This window comes from Nicotiana tabacum, chromosome 12 (assembly GCF_000715075.1).
Source record: "Nicotiana tabacum cultivar K326 chromosome 12, ASM71507v2, whole genome shotgun sequence".
Lineage (NCBI taxonomy): Eukaryota > Viridiplantae > Streptophyta > Magnoliopsida > Solanales > Solanaceae > Nicotiana > Nicotiana tabacum.
In genome coordinates this window covers 99,347,029-99,353,734 of record NC_134091.1, presented here as the reverse complement: position 1 = coordinate 99,353,734, position 6,706 = coordinate 99,347,029, and positions in this window count along the sequence as shown.

The window sequence follows — 6,706 nt, the reverse complement described above, 5'->3', positions numbered from 1 at the left end:
GGTCCGTAGTCATGAACGTGGAGAGAGGGAGGCCAAGAGGCATCATGGACCAGTAATTTCAGCGGTGTTCCTTCAGGGGTCAGTTTTACCGCGATAGGGGTTGTATTTACAGATACGCTCAGACGGGTCATCCAGTTCATCGTGGTGCATCATCCGGCCAGGGTTCATATAGTTCTCATCAGGGCCAGTCATCTCTCGGTGCCCTTCCAACCCAGAGTTCGTCCCGTGCCCCTTTAGTTCAGGGTTCATTTGCACCGGGCGCTTCTAGCAGTTATTCTAGTTCTCGGGGCCCGATTCAGTCCGCACCAACACCAGTACTGGGGAGCTGCTTTAAGTGCAGGTAATTTGGGCATATATGGAGATAGTGTCCTTGTCATTCGGGAGGTACAGTGCAACATAGAAGTCAGACTATGACTTCAGCACCAGTTGCTTCACCACCCGCCCAGCTAGCATATGATAGGGGTCAGTCAGTTATCGGTCGTGTGTTGTAACTATTGGGGGACTGGAGACTAGAGTGGATCTTTTATTGCTCAATATGGTTGATTTCTATGTAATTCTGGGTATGGATTGGTTTTATCCATGTCATGTTATTCTGGATTGTCACGCAAAAATCATGACATTGGCAATACCGGAGATGCCAAAGGTCGAATGGAGAGGGTCTCTAGATTATGTTCCCAACAGAGTAATTTCTTATTTGAAGGCCCAACTTATGGTGGGGAAGGGGTGTTTGTCATATTTGGTCTTTGTGAGAGATGTTGATGCATATACTCCTACAACTGATTTAGTACCGGTAGTGCAAAATGTTTTGGATGTATTTCCTGTAGACCTATCGGGTATGCCACCCGACAGGGATATTGATTTCGGTATAGACTTGGTGTCGGGCACACAACTCAATTTTATTCCTCTGTATCTGATGGCACTAGTTGAACTGAAAGAATTGAAAGAGCAACTCCAAGAACTCCTTGAAAAGGGGTTTATTAGGCCTAGTGTGTCACCTTGGGGTGCACCTATTTTATTTGTGAAAAAGAAATATGGTACTATGCGGATGTGCATTGATTATAGGTAGTTGAACAAAGTTACAGTTAAGAATAAATATCCCTTGCCGCGTATTGATGACTTATTTGACCAGCTTCAAGGAGCGAGGGTTTTCACCAAAATTGATTTGAGATCGGGGTATCACCAGTTGAAAATCCGGGATTCAGATATTCTAAAGACGGCATTCAGGACTCGTTATGGCTACTATGAATTTCCTGTGATGTTGTTTGGGCTAACCAATGCCCCAACAACATTTATACACCTGATGAATAGTGTATTCTAGCTATATCTTGATTCATTTGTTGTAGTATTTATTGATGATATCCTGGTGTACACGTGTAACTAGGAGGAGCATGCACAACACTTGGGTGTTGTATTACAGAGGATAAGAGAGGAAAGACTGTATGCCAAATTCTCTAAGTGTGAGTTCTGGATTAGTTCGGTGGCATTCTTGGGACACATAGTGTCTAGTGAAGAAATTAAGGTGGATCCGAAGAAAATAGAGATAGTTCAGAGTTGGCCCAGACCATCTTCAGTTACCGAGATTCAAAGTTTTCTTGGCTTGGCCGGTTATTATCGTCACTTCGTAGAGGGTTTCTCGTCTATTGCATCGCCTATGACTAAATTGACCCAGAAAGGTGGTGCATTCAGGTGGTCAGATGAATATGAAGAGAGCTTTCAGAAGCTCAAGACAGCTTTGACTACAACTCTAGTATTGGTGTTGCCTACAAGTTCAGGGTCTTATACTGTACATTGTGACGCGTTGCGTATTGGTCTCGGTGCAGTATTGATGCAAGATAGTAAGGTGATGCCTATGCATCCAGACAGTTAAAGGTACAAAAGAAGAATTATCCGGTCCACGACCTTGAGTTAGCAGCTATTGTTCATGCCTTGAAAATTTGGCGGTATTACTTGTACGGTGTCCATTATAAGGTATATACTGATCATCGGAGTCTACAACATTTATTTAAACAGAAGGATCTTAATTTGCGGCAGCGGAGGTGGTTGGAGTTTCTTAAGGATTATGATATCACCATTCTCTATCATCCCGGAAAGGCCAATGTGGTGGCTGATGCCTTGAGTCGTAAGATGGAGAGTTTGGGCAGCTTAGCATACTTACCTGTAGCAGAGAGGCCTTTAGCCTTGGATGTTCAGGCCTTGGCCAACCAGTTTGTTAGATTGGATATTTTCGAGACAAGTCGAGTTTTGGCTTGTGTGGTTTCTCGGTCATATTTATATGATCGTATCAGAGAGCGTTAATATGACGATCCTCATCTGCTTGTCCTTAAGGACACGGCTCAGCACGATGATGCCAAAGAGATCACTATTGGGGATGATGGTGTATTACGGATGTAGGGCAGGCTATGTGTGCCTAATGTAGATGGTTTGCATGAGTTGATTCTCCAGGAAGCTCACAGTTCGCGGTACTCCATTCATCCAGGTGCTGCGAAGATGTATCACGATTTGAGGTAGCACTATTGGTGGAGGCGAATGAAGAAAGATATAGTTGGGTTTGTAGCTCGGTGTTTAAATTGTCAACAAGTGAAATACGAACATCATAGACCGGGCGGATTGCTTCAGAAACTTAAAATTTTAGAGTGGAAGTGGGAGCGTATTACCATGGACTTCGTAGTTGGGCTCCCACAGACTTTGAGAAAGTTTGATGTTGTTTAGGTGATCGTAGATTGGTTGACCAATTCCACACATTTCATTCGAGTTGGTACTACTTATTCTTCGGAGCGGTTGGCTGAGATTTATATCCGCAAGATTGTTCGCCTACACGGTGTGCCAGTGTCCATCATTTCAGATCGGGGCACACTGTTTACATCATAATTGTGGGCACACAGGTTTAGTTGAGTACAACATTTCACCCTCAGATGGACGGAAAGTCCGAGCGCACTATTCAAATATTGGGGGATATGCTACGTGCTTGTGTCATTGATTTTGGGAGTTCTTGAGATCGATTTCTGCCACTCGTGGAGTTTGCTTACAATAACAGCTACCAATTGAGCATTTAGATGGCTCCGTATGAGGCTTTATATGGGAGACGGTGTCGGTCTCCGGTGGGTTTGTTTGAGCCGGGTGACACTAGACTATTGGGTACTGATTTGGTTAAGGATGCTTTGGAGAAGGTTAAATTGATTCAAGAGCGGCTTCGCATGGTGCAGTCTGGACAGAAGAGTTATGCCGACTGGAAGGTCCGTGATGTTGCTTACATGGTTGGGGAGAAGGTTCTGCTCAAGATTTCTCCCATGAAGGGTGTGTTGAGGTTCGGGAAGATGGGCAAGTTGAGACCTCAGTATATTGGGCCTTTTGTAATATTTACGAAGATTGGAGATGTGGCTTATGAACTTGCTTTGCCACCTAGTCTATCAGGTGTTCATCCAGTGTTCCATGTATCCATGCTCCGAAAGTATGTCGGGGATCCGTCTCATATTTTGGATTTCAGTACAGTGCAGTCTGACGGTAATTTGACTTATGATGTGGAGCCGGTGGCTATTTTAGACCGGCAGGTTTGGAAGTAGAAATCAAAGAACATAGCTTCAGTGAAGGTGCAGTGGAGAGGCCAGCCAGTCGGAGAAGCTACTTGGGAGACTGAGTGGGTTATACAGAGTAAATATTCACACCTCTTTGAGACTCCTGGTATAATTCTAAACCTGTTCGAGGACGAATGTTTGTTTAAGAGAGGGAGAATATACCGACCCGATCAGTCGTTTTGAGTATTACAACCCCGTTCCCCCATTTACTGCTCAAATTATGATTTACGGTTGTTATTTGGCTTGCCGGGGGTAATTGGTTCGGGTCCGGTGAGGTTTTGTAATGATTTGGAACACTTAGTTCCAAGGTTTAGAATTTAAGTTGAAAAGGTTGACCGGATGTGGACTTATGTGTAACGACCCCGGAGAATTTTTGCTAAGGAAATTAAGGTTTTGTGGTGCCGAGGTAGATCAATTAGTACAAAGGTTATAGAACTTTGGCAAGATTTGAGGAAATCTGCCGCGGCTCAGACGTTTTGGGTTGAACAATGCACTTAAGAGTAAAGGAAAATTTTTGGCAGAAGAGGACATTTCTGCGGCCAACTATGTGGTCGCAGAATCACTCTGCGGACCGCATAATGGCCACAGAGTGAAGCAGATATGAGGCAAGATCAGAGGAAATCTGTGGTGCATTATGTGACCGCAGACCTGTTCTGCGGTGCATTATGCGACTGAAGAACAGGTATGCGGCCGCATAATCACCGCAGACCTAAACGGGTGACCTTCGTTTTTGGAGCTTCAATTATGCAGTCAGTTTGCGGACCGCATACATGTTATGCGATCGCAAATCTGCGTCGGGGCTTCAATTCTTTCTAATTTTTGACCCGACCCAACTTTGATTTATAGCCCTTGAAGCTCATTTTGGAGCAAAAATCTAACATTTTTAGAGAGAAGGGAGAGTGTTCTAGAGAGAGAAAGTGAAGACTTAGTCAATTGTTCATCAATTCTTGTTCAAGACTTGAAGATTTCACAAGGATCTTGCTAGGGCTTTAAAGAGGTAAGAATTTCTCCTCCCAATTCTTCAATTTTGATTTTTTGGGTAAAGATGGGTGAGTAAGATTATAATTCTTGGGTGTAAGAGTATTATTTATATGTATCAATAAGGTTTATGGAAAGATTGTTGAGCTCAAATGGGTAAAGATTGGGTTGAAAATGGTAGAAATCTTCAAAGACTTTAATTGAAGATTTGAGGGTCGAGTTGATATCGGAATTTGGTAAAATTTGTATGGTTAGACTCGTGGTGGGATGGGCGTTCATATTTTGTAACTTCTGTCGGGTTCCGAGATGTGGGCCCCACAGGCAATTTTTGAGTTAATTTCGGATTTTTATTGAAAAATTAGTATTTCCTTATGGATTTAACTACAATAATTGGTATTGACTGAATCGAATTTATTGTGGCTAGATACGAGGCTTTCGGAGACCAATTCTCGTGGCAAAGACATAGTAGAATAAAGAATTTCATGGTTTGATGTAAGTAACAGTTCTAAATTTTGTCTTGAGGGTATGAAACCCCGAAATATATATTATATGTTTGGTTTTAAGGTGACACACATGGTAGGTGACTGGCATGTGGGCGTGCACTATAGGAATTATGACTCGGTCAATTTCATGGAGCTATGTAGTTGAAAAATAAGTTGATATCCATACATTTTTTCCTGTATTGGAGAAATTGATCTATGAATCATGTTTAAATCATATGTTTACACTGTTGGGCCCACAGAGGTCATGTACTTGTGAAATTATTTGCTAAATTGTTGTTTTGCACTCAGTCACAGTTCTATTTGCACATATTTACCTTAGTCTCTCTTATTTATTATTGATGCATCATATAATTGTTGTTGGGCTGCTTATCATGATTTTTGAGAGCCCGAGAGACTGGAAAGGTTGATAACTGAGTGAGGCCGTGGGCCTAATTTTGAGTATATTTAAGGATCCGGCTGCACGCCGCAACATGTTTCATTGATTTATGCGATGATTGACTTGATATAGCTCTTGGGCTGAAGGAGCCCCTCCGGAGTCTGTACACACCCCCAGTGAGCGCAGGTACCTACTGAGTGCGAGTGTCGAGTGACTGTGAGGAATAAGTGACTATGAGGAAAGAGTGACTGTGAGGAAAGAGTGACTTTGAGGTTGGAGTGAATGGGCGGATTGAGTGACTGTTGCTCTGAGAGGATGCATTGATTTCATTATTGCTGCATTTCAGCTGTTATATATCATTGATTTGGAAAACTTTCTAAAAGACATTCTCTTCTGTTTCAGTCGAAGTTGATATGAAATTACCGTGGAGTTTTAAATGTTGAACTTGACAGCATGCCTACCCTTTTATGTTAGAAAGTACTGTAATTGGACTTAACTTAGAAGCTCGTCACTACTTTCAATTCTTTATTTATTATTGTTACTTACTGAGTTGGTTGTACTCATACTACACCCTGCACTTCGTGTGCATATCCAGGTGATCTCGGATATTGTGGGTGTTGATTAGTCACACAGTCGATTTTTTGGAGATTCAGAGGTAGCTGTCATGTTTCACAGACCTTGTCTCTCCTTTCCTATTTTCTTGTTTACTGTATTTGGTCTTAGACTGTTATAGATCGTATTTTCCAGACTTGTAATGTATAGATACTCATGTAGTCAATGACACCGGGTTTTGGGAGTAAAATAAATTCAGTATTGGTGGGATTTTTCCCCTTAAATTAATTATTATGTTTCCCATATTTAAAAGAAATTGTGGGTTATTGATGTTGTCGGCTTGCCTAGTATCGGGATAGGCGCAATCACGACAGGTGTGATTTTTGGGTCGTGACAATATCATGACTATAGAATTCTAATCTTTAATTGACTGTTTCCGTTGTTTTTACTAAACTTCTCCGCCTAGATTATATGTCTAAACTTCAAGCCTAATTTTCAATTGTTAGAAATCCTGTCTATAGGATGTTATTGCACACATAAGAACATTTTTTATGAGATTAACGTTGTTAGTACTATACCTTCAAAGCCGTCTCACTGACTAATTATGTAACTGTTAGAAACCATGCCTATAGGATATTAACGTCTGAGGAGCGCGCTTATAAAATCAGCATTAGTAATCTGGTAACTCATATCGCTTTATCATCTCACCAACAATTAAAAATCAT